This window comes from Schistocerca americana, chromosome X (assembly GCF_021461395.2).
Source record: "Schistocerca americana isolate TAMUIC-IGC-003095 chromosome X, iqSchAmer2.1, whole genome shotgun sequence".
NCBI lineage: Eukaryota > Metazoa > Arthropoda > Insecta > Orthoptera > Acrididae > Schistocerca > Schistocerca americana.
Genome location: NC_060130.1, coordinates 70596684 through 70620833, shown reverse-complemented (window position 1 = coordinate 70620833; position 24150 = coordinate 70596684).

The following is a 24150-nucleotide window of genomic DNA, read 5'->3' as shown; positions in this document are numbered from 1 at the left end:
CATCGGAATCTAAAACTGGACTCGCAGGAGAGATTCAAATCATAGAAAGTTAGAGTGTCCTCTTGTACTTAAGTCGCCAAAGTGCCATTTGAATTTAATTCCGATGCAATTTCTGTGTTTCATCGTCACTAAGAAGTTCCAAGGTATACACTACAACTGAAGTGAAGCATCAGAATCTACAACTGGAGTCTCAGGACAGGTTCAAATCATAGAAAGTGTGAGTGTCAGTCCTCTTGCACTTAATTAGGCATTGTGCCCTTTGTATTAAATTCGGATGCGATTTCTGTGTTTCATCGTCAATAAGAAGGTCCAAGGGATACAGTAAACCTAAAGTGACTCATCGGAATCTAAAAGTGGACACACAGGAGAGGTTCAAATCATAGAAAGTTAGAGTGTCAGTCCTCTTGTACTTAAGTCGGCATTGTGCCTTTTGTATTAAATTCGGATGCAATTTCTGTGTTTCACTCGTCAATATGAAGGTCCAAGGGATACAGTAAACCTGAAGTGAAGCATCGGAATCTAAATCTGGACTCACAGGATAGGTTCAAATCATAGCAAGTTACAGTGTCAGTCCTCTTGTACTTAAGTCGGCATTGTGCCTTTTGAATTTAATTCCGATGCAATTTCTGTGTTTTAACGTCAATAAGAAGTTCCAAGGTATACAGTAAACCTGAAGTGAAGCATCGGAATCTAAAACTAGACTCACAGGAGAGGTTCAAATCATGGAAAGTTAGAGTGTCAGTCCTCTTGTACTTAAGTCGGCATTGTGCCTTTTGTATTAAACTCGGATGCAAATTCTGTGTTTCATCGTGAATAAGAAGCCCCAAGGGATACAGTAAACCTAAAGTGATGCATCGGAATTAAAAACTGCACTCACAGGAGTGGTTCAAACCATAGAAAGTTACAGCGTCAGTCCTCTTGTACTTAAGTCGGCATTGTGAATTTTGAATTTAATTCCGATGCAATTAATGTGTTTCATCGTCAATAAGAAGTTCCAAGGGATACAGTAAAACTGAAGTGAAGCATCGGATTCTAAAACTGGACTCACAGGAGAGGTTCAAATCATAGAAAGTTAGAGTGTCAGTCCTCTTGTACTTAAGCCGGCATTGTGCCATTTGTATCAAATTCGGATGCAATTTCTGTGTTTCATCGTTAATAAGAAGGTCCAAGGGATACAGTAAACCTGAAGTGAAGCAGCGGAATCTAAAACTGGACTCACAGGAGAGGTTCAAATCATAGAAAGTTAGAGTGTCAGTCCTCTTGTACTTATGTCGGCAATGTGCCTTTTGAATTTAATTCCGATTCTATTTCTGTGTTTCATCCTCAATAAGAAGTTCCAAGGTATACAGTAAACCTGAAGTGAAGCATCGGAATCTAAAGCTGGACTCACAGGAGAGGTTCAAATCATAGAATGTTAGAGTGTCAGTCCTCTTGTACTTAAGTCGGCATTGTGCTTTTGTATTAAATTCGGATGCAATTTCGTTGTTTCATTGTCAATAAGAAATACCAAGGTATACAGTAAATCTGAAGTGAAACATCGGAATCTAAAACTGGACTCACAGCTGAGATAGATATCAGAGAAAGTGAGAGAGTTAGTCCTCTTGTACATAAGTTGGCATTGTACCTTTTGTATTAAATTCTGATGCAATTTCTGTGTTTCATTGTCAATACGAAGGTCCTAGGGATACAGTAAACCTGAAGTGAAGCATCGCAATCTAAAACTGGACTCACAGGAGAGTTGTAAATCATAGAAAGTTAGAGTGTCAGTCCTCTTGTACTTAAGCCGGCATTGTGCCTTTTGTATAAAATTCGGATGCAATTTCTGTGTTTCATCGTTAATAAGAAGGTCCAAGAGATACAGTAAACCTTAAGTGAAGCATCGGAATTTAAAACTGGACTCACTGGAGAGGTTCAAATCATAGAAAGTTAGAGTGTCACTCCTCTTGTACTTAAGTCGGCATTGTGCCTTTTGTATTAAATTCGGATGCAATTTCTGTGATTCATCGTCAATAAGAAGGTCCAAGGGATACAGTAAACCTGAAGTGAAACATCGGAATCTAAAACTGGACTCACAGGAGAGGTTCAAATCATAGAATGTTAGTGTGTCATTCCTCTTGTACTTAAGTCGGCATTGTGCCTTTGTATAAAATTCGGATGCAATTTCTGTGTTTCATCGTCAATAAGAAGGTCCAAGGTATACAGTAAATCTGAAGTGAAGCATCGGAATCTAAAACTGGACTCACAGCAGAGATTGAAATCATAGAAAGTGTGAGTGTTAGTCCTCTTGTACATAAGTCGGCATTGTACCGTTTGTATTAAATTCTGATGCAATTCCTGTGTTTCATTGTCAATAAGAAGGTCCTAGAGATACAGTAAACCTGAAGTGAAGCATCGGAATCTAAAACTGGACTCACAGGAGAGTTTGAAATCATAGAAAGTTAGAGTGTCAGTCCCCTTGTACTTAAGTCGGCATTGTGCCTTTTGAATTTAATTCCGATGCAATTTCTGTGTTTCATTGTCTATAAGAAGTTCCAAGGTATACAGTAAAACTGAAGTGAAGCATCGGAATCTAGAACTGGAATCCCAGGACAGGTTCAAATCATAGAAAGTGTAAGTGTCAGTCCTCTTGTACGTAAATCGGCATTGTGCCCTTTGTGTTAAATTCGGATGCGATTTCTGTGTTTCATCGTCAATAAGAAGGTCCAAGGGATACAGTATACCTGAAGTGAAGCATCGGAATCTAAAACTGGACACACAGGAGAGGTTCAAATCATAGAATGTTAGTCAGTCCTCTTGTACTTAAGTCGGCATTGTGCCTTTTGTATTAAATTCGGATGCAATTTCTGTGTTTCATCGTGAATAAGAAGCTCCAAGGGAGACAGTAAACCTGAAGTGAAGCATCGGAATCTAAAACAGGACTCACGAGAGAGGTTCGAATCATAGAAAGTTAGAGTGTCATTCCTCTTGTACTTAAGTCGGCATTGTGCCTTTTGTATTAAATTCGGATGCTATTTTTGTGTTGCATCGTCAATAAGAAGGTCCAAGGGATACAGTAAATTGAAGTGAAGAATCGGAATCTAAAACTGGACTCACAGGAGTGGTTCAATTCATGGAAAGTTAGTGTGTCAGTCCGCTTGTACTTAAGTCGGCATTGTGCCCTTTGTATTAAATTCGGATGCGATTTCTGTGTTTCATCGTCAATAAGAAGGTCCAAGGGATACTGTATACCTGAAGTGAAGCATCGGAATCTAAAACTGGACACACAGGAGAGGTTCAAATCATAGAATGTTAGTCAGTCCTCTTGTACTTAAGTCGGCTTTGTGCCTTTTGAATTTAATTCCGATGCAATTACTGTGTTTCATCGTCAATAAGAAGTTCCAAGGTATAGAGTAAACCTGAAGTGTAGCATCGGAATCTAAAACAGGACTCACAGGAGAGGTTCAAATCATAGAGAGTTAGAGTGTCAGTCATCTTGTACTTCAGTCGGCATTGTGCCTTTTGTATTAAATTCGGAAGCTATTTTTGTGTTGCATCGTCAATAAGAAGGTCCAAGGGATACAGTAAATTCAAGTGAAGCATCGGAATCTAAAACTGGACTCACAGAAGAGGTTCAATTCATGGAAAGTTAGAGTGTCAGTCCTCTTGTACTTAAGTCGGCATTGTGCCTTTTGAATTTAATTCTGATGCAATATCTGTGTTTCATCGTGAATAAGAAGGTCCAAGGGAAACAGTAAACCTGAAGTGAAGCATCGGAATCTAAAACTGGACTCACAGCAGAGGTTGAAATCATAGAAAGTGAGAGTGTTAGTCCTCTTGTACTTAAGTCGGCATTGTGCCTTTTGAATTTAATTCCGATGCAATTTCTGTGTTTCATCGTCAATAAGAAGTTCCAAGGTATACAGTTAACCTGAAGTGAAGCATCGGAATCTAAAACTGGACTCACAGGACAGGTTCCAATCATAGATAGTGTGGGTGTCAGTCCTCTTGTGCTTAAACGGCTTTGTGCCTTTTGTATTAAATTCGGATGCAATTTCTGTAATTCATCGTCAATACGATGGTCCAAGGGATACAGTAAACCTGAAGTGAAGCATCGGAATCTAAAACTGGACTCACAGGAGGGGTTCAAATCATAGAAAGTCAGAGTGTCAGTCCTCTTGTACTTAAGTCGGCATTGTGCCTTTTATATTAAATTCGGATGCAATTTGTGTGTTTAATCGTCAATAAGAAGGTACAAGGGGTACAGTAAATCTGAAGTGAAGCATCGGAAACTAAAACTGGACTCACAGGAGAGGTTCAAATCATAGAAAGTTAGAGTGTCAGTCCTCTTGTACTTAAGTCGGCATTGTGCCTTTTGAATTTAATTCGGATGCAATTTCTGTGTTTCATCGTCAATAAGAAGGTCCAAGGGAAACAGTAAACCTGAAGTGAAGCATCGGAATCTAAAACTAGACTCACAGGAGAGGTTCAAATCAAGGAAAGTTAGAGTGTCAGTCCTCTTGTACTTAAGTCAGAATTGTGCCTTTTGAATTTAATTCCGATGCAGTTTCTGTGTTTCAACGTCAATAAGAAGTTCCAAGGAATACAGTAAACCTGAAGTGAAGCATCGAAATCTTACAATGGACCTACAGGAGAGGTTCAAATCATAGAAAGTTAGAGTGTCAGAGTTCTTGTACTTAAGTCGGCATTGTGCCTTTTGTATTAAATTCGGATGCGATTTCTGTGTTTCATCGTCAATAAGATGGTCCAAGGGATACAGTAAACCTGAAGTGAAGCATCGGAATCTAAAACTAGACTCACAGGAGAGGTTCAAATCATAGAAAGTTAGAGTGTCAGAGTTCTTGTACTTAAGTCGGCATTGTACCTTTTGTATTAAATTCGGATGCGATTTCTGTGTTTAATCGTCAATAAGAAGGAACAAGGGATACAGTAAATCTGAAGTGAAGCATCGGAAACTAAAACTGGACTCACAGGAGAGGTTCAAATCATAGAAAGTTAGAGTGTCAGTCCTCTTGTACTTAAGTCGGCATTGTGCCTTTTGAATTTAATTCGGATGCAATTTCTGTGTTTCATCGTCAATAAGAAGGTCCAAGGGAAACAGTAAACCTGAAGTGAAGCATCGGAATCTAAAACTGGACCCACAGCGGAAGTTGAAATCATAGAAAGTGAGAGTGTTAGTCCTCTTGGACTTAAGTCGGCATTGTGCCTTTTGTGTTAAATACGGATGCAATTTTTGTGTTTCATCTTCAATAAGAAAGTCCAAGGGATACAGTAAACCTGATGTGAAGCATCGGAATCTAAAACTGGACTCACAGGAGAGTTTCAAATCATAGAAAGTTAGAGTGTCAGTCCTCTTGTACTTAAGTCGGATTTGTGCCTTTTGAATTTAATTCCGATGCAGTTTCTGTGTTTCATCGTCAATAAGATGTTCCAAGGAATACAGTAAACCTGAAGTGAAGCATCGAAATCTTAAACTGGACCAACAGCAGAGGTTCAAATCATAGAAAGTTAGAGTGTCAGAGTTCTTGTACTTAAGTCGGCATTGTCCCTTTTGTATTAAATTCGGATGCGATTTCTGTGTTTCATCGTCAATAAGAAGGTCCAAGGGATACAGTAAACCTGAAGTGAAGCATCGGAATCTAAAACTAGACTCACAGGAGAGGTTCAAATCACAGAAAGTCAGAGTGTCAGTCCTCTTGTACTTAAGACGGCATTGTGCCTTTTGAATTTAATCCCGATGCAATTTCTGTCTTTCATCGTCAATAGGAAGTTCCAAGGTATACAGTAAACCTGAAGTAAAGCATCGGAATCTAAAACTAGACTCACAGGAGAGGTTCAAATCAAGGAAAGTTAGAGTGTCAGACCTCTTGTACTTAACTCGGCATTGTGCCTTTTGTATTAAATTCGAATGCAATGTCTGTGTTTCATCGTGAATAAGAAGCTCCAAGGGATACAGTAAACCTGAAGTGAAGCATCGGAATCTAAAACTGCACTCACAGGAGAGGTTCAACCATAGAGAGTTAGAGTGTCAGTTCTCTTGTACTTAAGTCGGCATTGTGCCTTTTGAATTTTATTCCGATGCAATTTCTGTGTTTCATCGTCAATAAGAAGGTCCAAGGTATACAGCAAACCTGAAGTGAAGTATCGGAATCAAAAACTGGACTCACAGGTGAGGTTCAAATCATAGAAAATTAGAGTGTCAGTCCTCTTGTACTTAAGTCGGCAGTTTGCCTTTAGAATTTAATTCCGATGCAATTTCTGTGTTTCATCGTCAATAAGAAGTTCCAAGGTATACAGTAAACCTGAAGTGAAGCATCGGAATCTGAAACTGGACACACAGGAGAGGTTCAAATCATAGAAAGTTAGAGTGTCACACCACTCGTACTGAAGTCGGCATTGTGCCTTTGTATAAAATTGGGATGCAATTTCTGTGTTCCATTGTCAATACGAAGGTCCAAGGGATACAGTAAACCTGAAGTGAAGCAACGGAATCTAAAACTGGACTCACAGCAGAGATTAAAATCATAGAAAGTGAGAGTGTTAGTCCTCTTGTACATAAGTTGGCATTGTTCCTTTTGAATTTAATTCCGAAGCAATTTCTGTATTTCATCGTCAATAAGAAGTTCCAAGGTATACAGTACACCTGAAGTGAAGCTTCGGAATCTAAAACTAGACTCACAGGAGAGGTTCAAATCAAGGAAAGTTAGAGTGTCAGTCCGCTTGTACTTAACTCGGCATTGTGCCTTTTGTTTTAAATTTGGATGCGATTTCTGTGTTTCATCGTCAATAAGAAGGTCCAAGGGATACAGTAAACCTGAAGTGAAGCATCGGAATCTAAAACTAGACTCACAGGAGAGGTTCAAATCATAGAAAGTTAGAGTGTCAGTCCTCTTGTACTTAAGTCGGCATTGTGCCTTTTGAATTTATTTCCGATGCAATTTCTGTGTTTCATCGTCAATAAGAAGTTCCAAGGTATACAGTAAACCTGAAGTGAAGCATCGGAATCTAAAACTAGACTCAAAGGAGAGGTTCAAATCAAGAAAAGTTAGAGTGTCAGTCCTCTTGTACTTAACTCGGCATTGTGCCTTTTGTATTAAATTCGGATGCAATATCTGTGTTTCGTCGTGAATAAGAAGCTAAAAGGAATACAGTGAACATGAAGTGAAGCATCGGAATCTAAAACTGCACCCACATGAGAGTTCCAAATCATAGAATGTTAGAGTGTCAGTCCTCTTGTACTTAAGTCGGCATCGTGCCTTTTGAATTTAATTCCGATGCAAAATCTGTGTTTCATCGTCAACAAGAAGTTCCAAGGCATACAGCAAACCTGAAGTGAAGCATCGGAAACTAAAACTGGAGTCACAGGAGAGGTTCAACTCATAAAAAGTTAAAGTGTCAGTCCTCTTGTACTTAATCGGCATTGTGCCTTTTGCATTAAATTCGGATACAATTTCTGTGTTTCATCGTCAATAAGAAGGTCCAAGGGATACAGTAAACCTGAAGTGAAGCATCGGAATCAAAAAGTGGACTCACAGGAGAGGTTCGTATCATAGACAGTTAGAGTTTCAGTCCTCTTGTACTTAAGTCGGCATTGTGCCTTTTGATTTTAATTCCGATGCAACTTCTGTGTTTCATCGTCAATAAGAAGTTCCAAGGAATACAGTAAACCTGAAGTGAGGCATCGGAATCTATAACTGGACTTACAGGAGAGTTTCAAATCATAGAAAATTTGTGTGTCAGTCCTCTTGTACTTAAGTCGGCATTGTGTCTTTTGAATTTAATTCCGATGCAATTTCTGTGTTTCATCGTCAATAAGAAGGTCCAAGGGATACAGTAAACCTGAAGTGAAGCATCGGAATCTAAAACTGGACCCACAGGAGAGGTTCAAATCATAGAAAAATAGAGTGTCAGTCCACTTGTACTTAAGTCGGCATTGTGCCTTTTGAATTTAATTCCGATGCAATTTCTGTATTTCATCGTCAATAAGAAGTTCCAAGGTATACAGTAAACCTGAAGTGAGGCATCGGAATCTATAATTGGACTTACAGGAGAGTTTCAAATCATAGAAAATTAGAGTGTCAGTCTTCTTGTACTTAAGTCGGCATTGTGTCTTTTGTACTAAATTCGGATGCAATTTCTGTGTTTCATCGTTAACAAGAAGGTCCAAGGCATACAGTAAACCTGAAGTGAAGCATCTGAAACTAAAACTGGAGTCACAGGAGAGGTTCATATCATAAAAAGTTAAAGTGTCAGTCCTCTTGCACTTATGTCAGCATTGTGCCTTTTGCATTAAATTCGGATGCAATTTCTGTGTTTCATCGTCAATAACAAGGTCCAAGGGATACAGTAAACCTGAAGTGAAGCATCGGAATCAAAAAGTGGACTCACAGGAGAGGTTCAAATCATAGAAAGTTAGAGTGTCAGTCCTCTTGTACTTAAGTCGGCATTGTGCCTTTTGAAATTAATTCCGATGCAATTTCTGTGTTTCATCGTCAATAAGAAGTTCCAAGGTATACAGTAAACCTGAAGTGAAGCATCGGAATCTAAAACTAGACTCAAAGGAGAGGTTCAAATCAAGAAAAGTTAGAGTGTCAGTCCTCTTGTACTTAACTCGGCATTGTGCCTTTTGTATTAAATTCGGATGCAATGTCTGTGTTTCATCGTGAATAAGAAGTTCCAAGGAATACAGTGAACATGAAGTGAAGCATCGGAATCTAAAACTGCACCCACATGAGAGTTTCAAATCATAGAATGTTAGAGTGTCAGTCCTCTTGTACTTAAGTCGGCATTGTGCCTTTTGAATTTAATTCCGATGCAAAATCTGTATTTCATCGTCAACAAGAAGTTCCAAGGCATACAGTAAACCTGAAGTGAAGCATCGGAAACTAAAACTATAGTCACAGGAGAGGTTCAACTCATAAAAAGTTAAAGTGTCAGTCCTCTTGTACTTAAGTCGGCATTGTGCCTTTTGCATTAAATTCGGATACAATTTCTGTGTTTCATCGTCAATAAGAAGGTCCAAGGGATACAGTAAACCTGAAGTGAAGCATCGGAATCAAAAAGTGGACTCACAGGAGAGGTTCAAATCATAGACAGTTAGAGTTTCAGTCGTCTTGTACTTAAGTCGGCATTGTGCCTTTTGAATTTAATTCCGATGCAACTTCTGTGTTTCATCGTCAATAAGAAGTTCCAAATAATACAGTAAACCTGAAGTGAGGCATCGGAATCTATAACTGGACTTACAGGAGAGTTTCAAATCATAGAAAATTTGTGTGTCAGTCCTCTTGTACTTAGGTCGGCATTGTGCCATTTGTATCAAGTTCGGATGCAATTTCTGTGTTTCATCGTTAATAAGAATGTCCAAGGGATACAGTAAACCTGAAGTGAAGCAGCGGAATCTAAAACTGGACTCACAGGAGAGGTTCAAATCATAGAAAGTTAGAGTGTCAGTCCTCTTGTATTTTAGTCGGCATTGTGCCTTTTGAATTTAATTCCGATGCAATTTCTGTGTTTCATCGTCAATAAGAAGTTCCAAGGTATAAAGTAAACCTGAAGTGAGGCATCGGAAACTATAACTGGACTTACAGGAGAGTTTCAAATCATAGAAAATTAGAGTGTCAGTCCTCTTGTACTTAAGTCGGCATTGTGTCTTTTGTATTAAATTCGGATGCAATTTCTGTGTTTCATCGTTAATAAGAAGGTCCAAGGGATACAGTAAACCAGAAGTGAAGCATCGGAATCTAAAACTGGACTCACAGGAGAGGTTCAAATCATAGAAAGTTAGAGTGTCAGTCCTCTTGTACTTAAGTCGGCATTGTGCCTTTTGTATTAAATTCGGATGCTATTTCTGTGTTGCATCGTCAATAAGAAGGTCCAAGGGATACAGTAAATTGAAGTGAAGCATCGGAATCTAAAACTGGACTCACAGCAGAGGTTGAAATCATAGAAAGTGAGAGTGTTAGTCCTCTTGTACTTAAGTCGGCCTTGTAACTTTTATGTTAAATTCGGATGCAATTTCTGTGTTTCATCTTCAATAAAAAAGTCCAAGGGATACAGTAAACCTGAAGTGAAGCATCGGAATCTAAAACTGGACTCACAGGAGCGGTTCAAATCATGGAAAGTTAGAGTGTTTGTCCTCTTGTACTCAAGTCGGCATTGTGCCTTTTGAATTTAATTCCGATGCAATTTCTGTGTTTCATAGTCAATAAGAAGTTCCAAGGTACACAGTAAACCTGAAGTGTAGCATCGGAATCTAAAACTGGACTTACAGGACAGGTTCAAATCATAGAAAGTGTGAGTGTCAGTCTTCTTATACTTAAACGGCATTGTGCCTTTTGTATTAAATTCGGATGCAATTTCTGTAATTCATCGTCAATATGAAAGTCCAAGGGATACAGTATACCTGAAGTGAAGCATCGGAATCTAAAACTGGACTCACAGGAGAGGATCAAATCATAGAAAGTGAGAGTGTCAGTCCTCATGTACTTAAGTCGGTTTTGTGCCTTTCATATTAAATTCGGATGCAATTTGTGTGTTACATCGTAAATAAGAAGGTACAAGGGATACAGTAAACCTGAAGTGAAGCATCGGAAACTAAAACTCGACTCACAGGAGAGGTTCAAATCATAGAAAGTTAGAGTATCAGTCCTCTTGTACTTAAGTCGGCATTATGCCTTTTGAATTTAATTCGGATGCAATTTCTGTGTTTCATCGTCAATAAGAAGGTCCAAGGGAAACAGTAAACCTGAAGTGAAGCATCGGAATCTAAAACTAGACTCACAGGAGAGGTTCAAATCATAGAAAGTTACAGTGTCAATCCTCTTGTACTTTAGTCGGCATTGTTCCTTTTGAATTTAATTCCGATGCAATTTCTGTATTTCATCGTCAATAAGAAGTTCCAAGGTATACAGTAAACCTGAAGTGAAGCATCGGAATCTAAAACTAGACTCACAGGAGAGGTTCAAATCAAGGAAAGTTAGAGTGTCAGTCCTCTTGTACTTAACTCGGCATTGTTCCTTTTGTTTTAAATTCGGATGCGATTTCTGTGTTTCGTCGTCAATAAGAAGGTCCAAGGGATACAGTAAACCTGAAGTGAAGCATCTGAATCTAAAACTAGACTCACAGGAGAGGTTCAAATCATAGAAAGTTAGAGTGTCAGTCCTCTTGTATTTTAGTCGGCATTGTGCCTTTTGAATTTAATTCCGATGCAATTTCTGTGTTTCATCGTCAATAAGAAGCTCCAAGGTATACAGTAAACCTGAAGTGAAGCATCGGAATCTAAAACTAGACTCACAGGAGAGGTTCAAATCAAGTAAAGTTAGAGTGTCAGTCCTCTTGTACTTAACTCGGCATTGTGCCTTTTGTATTAAATTCGGATGCAACGTCTGTGTTTCATCGTGAATAAGAAGCTCCAACGGATACAGTGAACATGAAGTGGAGCATCGGAATCTAAAACTGAACTCACAGGGGAGGTTCATACCATAGAAAGTTAGAGTGTCAGTCCTCTTGTACTTAAGTCGGCATTGCGCCTTTTGAATTTTATTCCGATGAAATTTCTGTGTTTCATCGTCAATAAGAGGGTCCAAGGTACACAGTAAACCTGAAGTGGAGCATCGGAATCTAAAACTGGACTCACAGGTGAGGTTCAAGTCATAGAAAGTTAGAGTGTCAGTCCTCTTGTACTTAAGTCGGCAATGTGCCATTAGAATTTAATTCCGATGCAATTTCAGTGTTTCATCGTCAATAAGAAGGTCCAAGGGAAACAGTAAACCTGAAGTGAAGCATCGGAATCTAAAACTAGACTCACAGGAGAGGTTCAAATCATAGATAGTTAGAGTGTCAATCCTCTTGTTCTTAAGTCGGCATTGTATCTTTTGAATTTAATTCCGATGCAATTTCTGTATTTCATCGTCAATAAGAAGTTCCAAGGTATACAGTAAACCTGAAGTGAAGCATCGGAATCTAAAACTAGACTCACAGGAGAGGTTCAAATCAAGGAATGTTAGAGTGTCAGTCCTCTTGTACTTAACTCGGCATTGTGCCTTTTGTTTTAAATTCGGATGCGATTTTTGTGTTTCATCGTCAATTAGAAGGTCCAAGGGATACAGTAAACCTGAAGTGAAGCATCGGAATCTAAAACTGGACTAACATTAGAGGATCAAATCATAGAAAGTGAGAGTGTCAGTCCTCTTGTACTTAACTCGGCATTGTGCCTTTTGTATTAAATTCGGATGCAATGTCTGTGTTTCATCGTGAATAAGAAGCTCCAAGGAATACAGTGAACATGAAGTGAAGCATCGGAATCTAAAACTGCACTCACAGGAGAGGTTCATACCGTAGAAAGTTAGAGAGTAAGTCCTCTTGTACTTAAGTCGGCATTGTGCTTTTTCAATTTTATTCCGATGCAATCTCTGTGTTTCATCGTCAATAAGAAGGTCCAATGTATACAGTGAACCTGAAGTGAAGCATCGGAATCTAAAACTGGACTCACAGGTGAGGTTCAAATCATAGAAAGTTAGAGTGTCAGTCCTCTTGTACTTAAGTCGGCAATGTGCCTTTAGAATTTAATTCCGATGCAATTTCTGTGTTTCATCGTCAATAAGACGTTCCAAGGTATACAGTAAACCTGAAGTGAACCATCGGAATCTGAAACTGGACTCACAGGAGAGGTTCAAATCATAGAATGTTAGAGTGTCAGTCCTCTTGTACTTAAATCGGCATTGTGCCTTTTGAATTTAATTCCGATGCAAATTCTGTGTTTCATCGTCAATAAGAAGGTCCAAGGGATACAGTAAACCTGAAGGGAAGCATCGGAATCTAAAACTGGACTCACAGCAGAGATTAAAATCATAGAAAGTGAGAGTGTTAGTCCTCTTGTACATAAGTCGGCATTGTGCCTTTTGTATTAAATTCTGATGCAATTTCTGTGTTTCATTGGCAAAAAGAAGGTAAAAGGGATACAGTAAACCTGAAGTGAAGCATCGGAATCTAAAACTGGACTCACATGTGACTTTCAAATCATAGAATGTTAGAGTGTCAGTCCTCTTGTACTTAAATCGGCATTGTGCCTTTTGAATTTAATTCCGATGCAAATTCTGTGTTTCATCGTCAACAAGAAGTTCCAAGGCATACAGTAAACCTGAAGTGAAGCATCGGAATCTAAAACTGGAGGCACAGGAGAGGTTCAAATCATAAAAAGTTAAAGTGTCAGTCCTCTAGTACTTAAGTCGGCATTGTGCCTTTTGAATTTAATTCCGATGCAATTTCTGTGTTTCATCGTCAATAAGAAGGTCCAAGGTATACGGTAAACCTGAAGGGAAACATCGGAATCTAAAACTCGACTCACAGGTGACATTTAAATCATAGAAAGGTAGAGTGTCGGTCCTCTTGTACTTAAGCCGTCATTGTGCCTTTTGTATTAAATTCGGATGCAATTTCCGAATTTCATCGTTAATGAGAAGGTCCAAGGGATACAGTAAACCAGAAGTGAAGCATCGGAACCTAAAACTGGACTCACAGGAGAGGTTCAAATCATAGAAAGTTAGAGTGTCAGTCCTGTTGTACTTAAGTCGGCATTGTGCCTTTTGTATTAAATTCGGATGCTATTTCTGTGTTGCATCGTCAATAAGAAGGTCCAAGGGATACAGTAAATTGAAGTGAAGCATCGGAATCTAAAACTGGACTCACAGGAGAGTTTCAAATCTTAGAAAGTTAGAGTGTCGGTCCTCTTGTACTTAAGCCTCCATTGTGCCTTTTGATATTAAATCCGATGCAATTTCTGTGTTTCATCGTCAATAAGATGTTCCAAGGTATACAGTAATCCTGAAGTGAAACATCGGAATCTAAAACTGGACTCACAAGACAGTTTCAAATCATAGAAAGTGTGAGTGTCAGTCCTCTTGTACTTAAGTCGGCATTGTGCCTTTTGTATTAAATTCGGATGCTATCTCTGTGTTGCATCGTCAATAAGAAGGTCCAAGGGATACAGTAAATTGAAGTGAAGCATCGGAATCTAAAACTGGACTCACAGGAGAGGTTCAAAACAAGGGAGTGTCAGTCCTCTTGTACTTAAATCGGCATTGTGCCTTTTGAATTTAGTTCTGATGCAATATCTGTGTTTCATCGTCAATAAGATGGTCCAAGGGAATCAGTAAACCTGAAGTTTAGCATCGGAATCTAAAACTGGACTCACAAAAGAGGTTGAAATCATAGGAAGTGAGAGTGTTAGTCCTCTTGTACTCAAGTCGGCCTTGTAACTTTTGTGTTACATTCGGATGCAATTTCTGTGTTTCATCTTTAATAAAAAGAAGTCCAAAGGATACAGTAAACCCGAAGTGAAGCATCGGAATCTAAAACTGGACTCACAGGAGCGGTTCAAATCATGGAAAGTTAGAGTGTTTGTCCTCTTGTACTTAAGTCGGCATTGTGCCTTTTGAATTTAATTCCGATGCAATTTCTGTGTTTCATCGTCAATAAGAAGTTCCAAGGTATACAGTAAACCTGAAGTGAAGCATCGGAATCTAAAACTGGACTCACAGAACAGGTTCAAATCATAGAAATTGTGAGTGTCAGTCCTCTTATACTTAAACGGCATTGTGCCTTTTGTTTTAAATTCGGATGCAATTTCTGTAATTCATCGTCAATACGAAAGTCCAAGGGATACAGTAAACCTGAAGTGAAGCATCGGAATCTAAAACTGGACTCACAGGAGAGGATCAAATCATAGAAAGTGAGAGTGTCACTCCTCTTGTACTTAAGTCGGTTTTGTGCCTTTCATATTAAATTCGTATGCAAATTGTGTGTTTCATCGTAAATAAGAAGGTACAAGGGATACAGTAAACCTGAAGTGAAGCATCGGAAACTAAAACTGGACTCACAGGAGACGTTCAAATCATAGAAAGTTAGAGTGTCAGTCGTCTTGTACTTAACTCGGCATTGTGCCTTTTGAATTTAATTCCGATGCAATTTCTGTGTTTAATCGTCAATAACAATTTCCAAGGTATACAGTAAACCTGAAGTGAGGCATCGGAATCTATACCTGGACTTACAGGACAGTTTCAAATCATAGAAAATTAGAGTGTCTGTCCTCTTGTACTTAAGTCGGCATTGTGCCTTTTGAATTTAATTCCGATGCAATTTCTGTGTTTCATCGTCAATAAGAAGTTCCAAGGTATACAGTAAACCTGAAGTGAAACATCGGAATCGAAAACTGGACTCACAGGAGAATTTCTAATCATAAAAAGTTGGAGTGTCAGTCCACTTGTACTTAAGTCGGCATTGTGCCTTTTGTATTAAATTCGGATGCTATTTCTGTGTTGCATCGTCAATAAGAAGGTCCAAGGGATACAGTAATTTGAAGTTAAGCATCGGAATCTAAAACTGTACTCACAGGAGAGGTTCAAAACAAGGAAAGTTAGAGTGTCAGTCCTCTTGTACTTAAGTCGGCATTGTGCCTTTTGAATTTAATTCGGATGCAATTACTGTGTTTCATCGTCAATAAGAAGGTCCAAGGGAAACAGTAAACCTGAAGTGAAGCATCGGAATCTAAAACTAGACTCACAGGACTGGTTCAAATCATTGAAAGTTAGAGTGTCAATCCTCCAGTATTTAAGTCGGCATTGTGCCTTTTGAATTTAATTCCGATGCAATTTCTGTGTTTCATCGTCAATAAGAAGTTCCTAGGTATACAGTAAACCTGAAGTGAAGCATCGGAATCTAAAACTAAACTCACAGGAGAGGTTCAATTCAAGAAATGTTAGATTGTCAGTCCTCTTGTACTTAACACGGCATTGTGCCTTTTGTATTAAATTCGGATGCAATGTCTGTGTTTCATCGTCAATAAGAAGCTCCAAGGGATACAGTAAACCTGAAGTGAGGCATCGAAATCTAAAACTGCACTCACAGGAGAGGTTCAAACCATAGAAAGTTAGAGTGTCAGTCCTCTTGTACTTAAGTCCGCATTGTGCCTTTTGAATTTTATTCCGATGCAATTTCTGTGTTTCATCATCAATAAGAAGGTCCAAGGTATACAGTAAACCTGAAGGGAAACATCGGAATCTAAAACTGGACTCACAGGTGACATTTAAATCGTAGAAAGTTAGAGTGTCAGTCCTCTTGTACTTAAGTCGGCAATGTGCCTTTTGAATTTAATTCCGATGCTATTTCTGTGTTTCATCGTCAATAAGAAGTTCCAAGGTATACAGTAAACCTGAAGTGAAGCATCGGAATTTAAAACTGGACTCACAGGTGAGGTACAAATCATAGAAAGTTGGAGTGTCAGTCCTCTTGTACTTAAGCCGTCATTGTGCCTTTTGTATTAAATTCGGATGCAATTTCCGTGTTTCATCGTTAATAAGAAGGTCCAAGGGATACAGTAAACCAGAAGTGAAGCATCGGAACTAAAACTGGCCTCACAGGAGAGGTTGAAATCATAGAAAGTTAGAGTGTCAGTCCTCTTGTACTAAGGTCGGCATTGTGCCTTTTGTATTAAATTCTGATGCAATTTCTGTGTTTCATTGTCAATAAGAAGGTCCAAGGGATACAGTAAACCTGAAGTAAAGCATCGGAATCTAAAACTGGACTCACAGGAGAGTTTCAAATCATAGAAAGTTAGAGTGTCAGTCCTCTTGTACTTAAGTCGGCATTGTGCCTTTTGAATTTAATTCCGATGCAAAATCTGTGTTTCATCGTCAACAGAAAGTTCCAAGGTATACAGTAAACCTGAAATGAAGCATCGGAATCGAAAACTGGAATCACAGGTGAGTTTCAAATCATATAAAGTTGGAGTGTCAGTCCTCTTGTACTTAAGTCGGCATTGTGCCTTTTGAATTTAATTCCGATGCAATTTGTGTGTTTCATCGTCAATAAGAAGTTCCAAGGTATACAGTAAACCTGAAGTGAATCATCGGAATCTAAAACTGGACTCACAGGTGAGGTTCAAGTCATAGAAAGTCAGAGTGTCAGTCCTCTTGTACTTAAGCCGTCATTGTGCCTTTTGTATTAAATTCGGATGCAATTTCCGTGTTTCATCGTTAATAAGAAGGTCCAAGGGATACAGTAAAACAGAAGTGAAGCATCGGAATCTAAAACTGGACTCACAGGAGAGGTTCAAAGCAAGGAAAGTTAGAGTGTCAGTCCTCTTGTACTTAAGTCGGCATTGTGCATTTTGAATTTAATTCTGATGCAATATCTGTGTTTCATCGTCAATTAGAAGGTCCAAGGGAATCAGTAAACGTGAAGTGTAGCATAGCAATCCAAAACTGGACTCACAGCAGAGGTTGAAATCATAGAAAGTGAGAGTGTTAGTCCTTTTGTACTTAAGTCGGCATTGTAACTTTTGTGTTAAATTCGGATGCAATTTCTGTGTTACATCTTCAATAAAAAAGTCCAAGGTATACAGTAAACCTGAAGTGAAGCATCGGAATCTAAAACTGGAGTCACAGGACACGTTCAAATCATAGATAGTGTGAGTGACAGTCATCCTATACTTAAACGGCATTGTGCCTTTTGTGTTAAATTCGGATGCAATTTCTGTAATTCATCGCCAATAAGAAAGTCCAAGGGATACAGTAAACCAGAAATGAAGCTTAGGAATCTTAAACTGGACTCACAGGAGAGTTTCAAATCTTAGAAAGTTAGAGTGTCGGTCCTCTTGTACTTAAGCCTCCATTGTGCCTTTTGAATTTAATTCCGATGCAATTTCTGTGTTTCATCGTCAATAAGATGTTCCAAGGTATACAGTAATCCTGAAGTGAAGCATCGGAATCTAAAACTGGACTCACAAGGCAGGTTCAAATCATAGAAAGTGTGAGTGTCAGTCCTATTGTACTTAAATCGGCATTGTGCCTTTCGTATTAAATTCGGATGCAATTTCTGTGTTTCATCGTCAATAAGAAGGTCCGAGGGATACAGTAAACCTGAAGAGTTGCATCGGAATTTAAAACTGGACTCACAGGAGAGGTTCAAATCATATCAAGTTAGAGGGTCAGTCCTCTTGTACTTAAGACGGCATTGTGCCTTTTGAATTTAATTCCGATGCAATTTCTGTGTTTATCGTCAATAAGAAGTTCCAAGGTATACAGTAAACCAGAAGTGAAGCATCGGAATCTAAAACTGGAATCACAGGAGAGGTTCAAATCATAGAAAGTTGGAGCGTCAGTCCTCTTGTACTTAAGTAGGCATTGTGCCTTTTGTATTAACTTCGGATGCCATTTCTGTGTATCATCGTCAATAAGAAGGTCCAAGGGATACAGTAAACCTGAAGTGAAGTTCGGAATCTAAAACTGGACTCATAGGAGAGGTTCAAATCATAGAAAGTTAGAGTGTCAGTCCTCTTGTACTTAAGTCGGCATTGTGCATTTTGTATTAAATTCGGATGCAATTTCTATGTTTCATCGTTAATAAGAAGGTCCAAGGGATACAGTAAACCCGAAGAGAAGCATCAGAATCTAAAACTGGACCCACAGGAGAGGTTCAAATCATAGAAAATTAGAGTGTCAATCCTCTTGTACTTAAGTCGGCATTGTGCCTTTTTTATTTAATTCCGATGCAATTTCTGTGTTTCATCCCAATAAGAAGTTCCAAGGTATACAGTAAACCGGAAGTGAAGCATAGGAAACTAAAACTGGACTCACAGGAGAGGTTCAAATCATAGAGAGTTAGAATGTCAGTCCTCTTGTACTTATGTCAGCATTGTGCCTTTTGTATTAAATTCGGGTGCAATTTCTGTGTTTCATCGTCAATAAGAAGGTCCAAGGGTTAAAGTAAACCTGAAGTGAAGCATCGGAATCTAAAACTGGACTCGCAGGAGAGGTTCAAATCGTACAAAGTTAGAATGTCAGTCCTCTTGTACTTAAGTCGGCATTGTGCTTTTGTATTAATTTCGGATGCAATTTCTGTGTTTCATCGTCAATAAGAACGTCCAAGAGATACAGTAAACCTGAAGTGAGGCATCGGAATCTAAAACTGGACTCACAGGAGAGGTTCATATCATTGAAAGTTAGATTGTCAGTCCTCATGTACATAAGTCGGCATTGTGCGTTTTGATTTTAATCCCGATGCAATTTCGGTGTTTCATCGTCAATAGGAAGTTCCAAGGTATTCAGTAAACCTGAAGTGAAACATCGGAATCGAAAACTGGACTCACAGGAGAATTTCAAATCATAAAAAGTTGGAGTGTCAGTCCTCTTGTACTTAAGTCGGCATTGTGCCTTTTGTATTAAATTCGGATGCTATTTCTGTGTTGCATCGTCAATAAGAAGGTCCAAGGGATACAGTAAATTGAAGTTAAGCATCGGAATCTAAAACTGTACTCACAGGAGAGGTTCAAAACAAGGAAAGTTAGAGTGTCAGTCCTCTTGTACTTAAGTCGGCATTGTGCCTTTTGAATTTAATTCTGATGCAATGTCTGTGTTTCATCGTCAATGAGAAGGTCCAAGGGAATCTGTAATCCTGAAGTGTAGCATCGGAATCTAAAACTGGACTCACATGTGACTTTCAAATCATAGAATGTTAGAGTGTCAGTCCTCTTGTACTTAAATCGGCATTGTGCCTTTTGAATTTAATTCCGATGCAAATTCTGTGTTTCATCGTCAACAAGAAGTTCCAAGGCATACAGTAAACCTGAAGTGAAGCATCGGAATCTAAAACTGGAGGCACAGGAGAGGTTCAAATCATAAAAAGTTAAAGTGTCAGTCCTCTTGTACTTAAGTCGGCATTGTGCCTTTTGAATTTAATTCCGATGCAATTTCTGTGTTTCATCGTCAATAAGAAGGTCCAAGGTATACGGTAAACCTGAAGGGAAACATCGGAATCTAAAACTCGACTCACAGGTGACATTTAAATCATAGAAAGGTAGAGTGTCGGTCCTCTTGTACTTAAGCCGTCATTGTGCCTTTTGTATTAAATTCGGATGCAATTTCCGAATTTCATCGTTAATGAGAAGGTCCAAGGGATACAGTAAACCAGAAGTGAAGCATCGGAACCTAAAACTGGACTCACAGGAGAGGTTCAAATCATAGAAAGTTAGAGTGTCAGTCCTGTTGTACTTAAGTCGGCATTGTGCCTTTTGTATTAAATTCGGATGCTATTTCTGTGTTGCATCGTCAATAAGAAGGTCCAAGGGATACAGTAAATTGAAGTGAAGCATCGGAATCTAAAACTGGACTCACAGGAGAGTTTCAAATCTTAGAAAGTTAGAGTGTCGGTCCTCTTGTACTTAAGCCTCCATTGTGCCTTTTGATATTAAATCCGATGCAATTTCTGTGTTTCATCGTCAATAAGATGTTCCAAGGTATACAGTAATCCTGAAGTGAAACATCGGAATCTAAAACTGGACTCACAAGACAGTTTCAAATCATAGAAAGTGTGAGTGTCAGTCCTCTTGTACTTAAGTCGGCATTGTGCCTTTTGTATTAAATTCGGATGCTATCTCTGTGTTGCATCGTCAATAAGAAGGTCCAAGGGATACAGTAAATTGAAGTGAAGCATCGGAATCTAAAACTGGACTCACAGGAGAGGTTCAAAACAAGGGAGTGTCAGTCCTCTTGTACTTAAATCGGCATTGTGCCTTTTGAATTTAGTTCTGATGCAATATCTGTGTTTCATCGTCAATAAGATGGTCCAAGGGAATCAGTAAACCTGAAGTTTAGCATCGGAATCTAAAACTGGACTCACAAAAGAGGTTGAAATCATAGGAAGTGAGAGTGTTAGTCCTCTTGTACTCAAGTCGGCCTTGTAACTTTTGTGTTACATTCGGATGCAATTTCTGTGTTTCATCTTTAATAAAAAGAAGTCCAAAGGATACAGTAAACCCGAAGTGAAGCATCGGAATCTAAAACTGGACTCACAGGAGCGGTTCAAATCATGGAAAGTTAGAGTGTTTGTCCTCTTGTACTTAAGTCGGCATTGTGCCTTTTGAATTTAATTCCGATGCAATTTCTGTGTTTCATCGTCAATAAGAAGTTCCAAGGTATACAGTAAACCTGAAGTGAAGCATCGGAATCTAAAACTGGACTCACAGGACAGGTTCAAATCATAGAAATTGTGAGTGTCAGTCCTCTTATACTTAAACGGCATTGTGCCTTTTGTGTTAAATTCGGATGCAATTTCTGTAATTCATCGTCAATACGAAAGTCCAAGGGATACAGTAAACCTGAAGTGAAGCATCGGAATCTAAAACTGGACTCACAGGAGAGGATCAAATCATAGAAAGTGAGAGTGTCACTCCTCTTGTACTTAAGTCGGTTTTGTGCCTTTCATATTAAATTCGTATGCAAATTGTGTGTTTCATCGTAAATAAGAAGGTACAAGCGATACAGTAAACCTGAAGTGAAGCATCGGAAACTAAAACTGGACTCACAGGAGACGTTCAAATCATAGAAAGTTAGAGTGTCAGTCGTCTTGTACTTAACTCGGCATTGTGCCTTTTGAATTTAATTCCGATGCAATTTCTGTGTTTAATCGTCAATAACAATTTCCAAGGTATACAGTAAACCTGAAGTGAGGCATCGGAATCTATACCTGGACTTACAGGACAGTTTCAAATCATAGAAAATTAGAGTGTCTGTCCTCTTGTACTTAAGTCGGCATTGTGCCTTTTGAATTTAATTCCGATGCAATTTCTGTGTTTCATCGTCAATAAGAAGTTCCAAGGTATACAGTAAACCTGAAGTGAAACATCGGAATCGAAAACTGGACTCACAGGAGAATTTCTAATCATAAAAAGTTGGAGTGTCAGTCCACTTGTACTTAAGTCGGCATTGTGCCTTTTGTATTAAATTCGGATGCTATTTCTGTGTTGCATCGTCAATAAGAAGGTCCAAGGGATACAGTAATTTGAAGTTAAGCATCGGAATCTAAAACTGTACTCACAGGAGAGGTTCAAAACAAGGAAAGTTAGAGTGTCAGTCCTCTTGTACTTAAGTCATCATTGTGCCTTTTGAATTTAATTCGGATGCAATTACTGTGTTTCATCGTCAATAAGAAGGTCCAAGGGAAACAGTAAACCTGAAGTGAAGCATCGGAATCTAAAACTAGACTCACAGGACTGGTTCAAATCATTGAAAGTTAGAGTGTCAATCCTCCAGTATTTAAGTCGGCATTGTGCCTTTTGAATTTAATTCCGATGCAATTTCTGTGTTTCATCGTCAATAAGAAGTTCCTAGGTATACAGTAAACCTGAAGTGAAGCATCGGAATCTAAAACTAAACTCACAGGAGAGGTTCAATTCAAGAAATGTTAGATTGTCAGTCCTCTTGTACTTAACACGGCATTGTGCCTTTTGTATTAAATTCGGATGCAATGTCTGTGTTTCATCGTCAATAAGAAGCTCCAAGGGATACAGTAAACCTGAAGTGAGGCATCGAAATCTAAAACTGCACTCACAGGAGAGGTTCAAACCATAGAAAGTTAGAGTGTCAGTCCTCTTGTACTTAAGTCCGCATTGTGCCTTTTGAATTTTATTCCGATGCAATTTCTGTGTTTCATCATCAATAAGAAGGTCCAAGGTATACAGTAAACCTGAAGGGAAACATCGGAATCTAAAACTGGACTCACAGGTGACATTTAAATCGTAGAAAGTTAGAGTGTCAGTCCTCTTGTACTTAAGTCGGCAATGTGCCTTTTGAATTTAATTCCGATGCTATTTCTGTGTTTCATCGTCAATAAGAAGTTCCAAGGTATACAGTAAACCTGAAGTGAAGCATCGGAATCTAAAACTGGACTCACAGGTGAGGTACAAATCATAGAAAGTTGGAGTGTCAGTCCTCTTGTACTTAAGCCGTCATTGTGCCTTTTGTATTAAATTCGGATGCAATTTCCGTGTTTCATCGTTAATAAGAAGGTCCAAGGGATACAGTAAACCAGAAGTGAAGCATCGGAACTAAAACTGGCCTCACAGGAGAGGTTGAAATCATAGAAAGTTAGAGTGTCAGTCCTCTTGTACTAAGGTCGGCATTGTGCCTTTTGTATTAAATTCTGATGCAATTTCTGTGTTTCATTGTCAATAAGAAGGTCCAAGGGATACAGTAAACCTGAAGTAAAGCATCGGAATCTAAAACTGGACTCACAGGAGAGTTTCAAATCATAGAAAGTTAGAGTGTCAGTCCTCTTGTACTTAAGTCGGCATTGTGTCTTTTGAATTTAATTCCGATGCAAAATCTGTGTTTCATCGTCAACAGAAAGTTCCAAGGTATACAGTAAACCTGAAATGAAGCATCGGAATCGAAAACTGGAATCACAGGTGAGTTTCAAATCATATAAAGTTGGAGTGTCAGTCCTCTTGTACTTAAGTCGGCATTGTGCCTTTTGAATTTAATTCCGATGCAATTTGTGTGTTTCATCGTCAATAAGAAGTTCCAAGGTATACAGTAAACCTGAAGTGAATCATCGGAATCTAAAACTGGACTCACAGGTGAGGTTCAAGTCATAGAAAGTCAGAGTGTCAGTCCTCTTGTACTTAAGCCGTCATTGTGCCTTTTGTATTAAATTCGGATGCAATTTCCGTGTTTCATCGTTAATAAGAAGGTCCAAGGGATACAGTAAAACAGAAGTGAAGCATCGGAATCTAAAACTGGACTCACAGGAGAGGTTCAAAGCAAGGAAAGTTAGAGTGTCAGTCCTCTTGTACTTAAGTCGGCATTGTGCCTTTTGAATTTAATTCTGATGCAATATCTGTGTTTCATCGTCAATTAGAAGGTCCAAGGGAATCAGTAAACGTGAAGTGTAGCATAGCAATCCAAAACTGGACTCACAGCAGAGGTTGAAATCATAGAAAGTGAGAGTGTTAGTCCTTTTGTACTTAAGTCGGCATTGTAACTTTTGTGTTAAATTCGGATGCAATTTCTGTGTTACATCTTCAATAAAAAAGTCCAAGGTATACAGTAAACCTGAAGTGAAGCATCGGAATCTAAAACTGGACTCACAGGACACGTTCAAATCATAGATAGTGTGAGTGACAGTCATCCTATACTTAAACGGCATTGTGCCTTTTGTGTTAAATTCGGATGCAATTTCTGTAATTCATCGCCAATAAGAAAGTCCAAGGGATACAGTAAACCAGAAATGAAGCTTAGGAATCTTAAACTGGACTCACAGGAGAGTTTCAAATCTTAGAAAGTTAGAGTGTCGGTCCTCTTGTACTTAAGCCTCCATTGT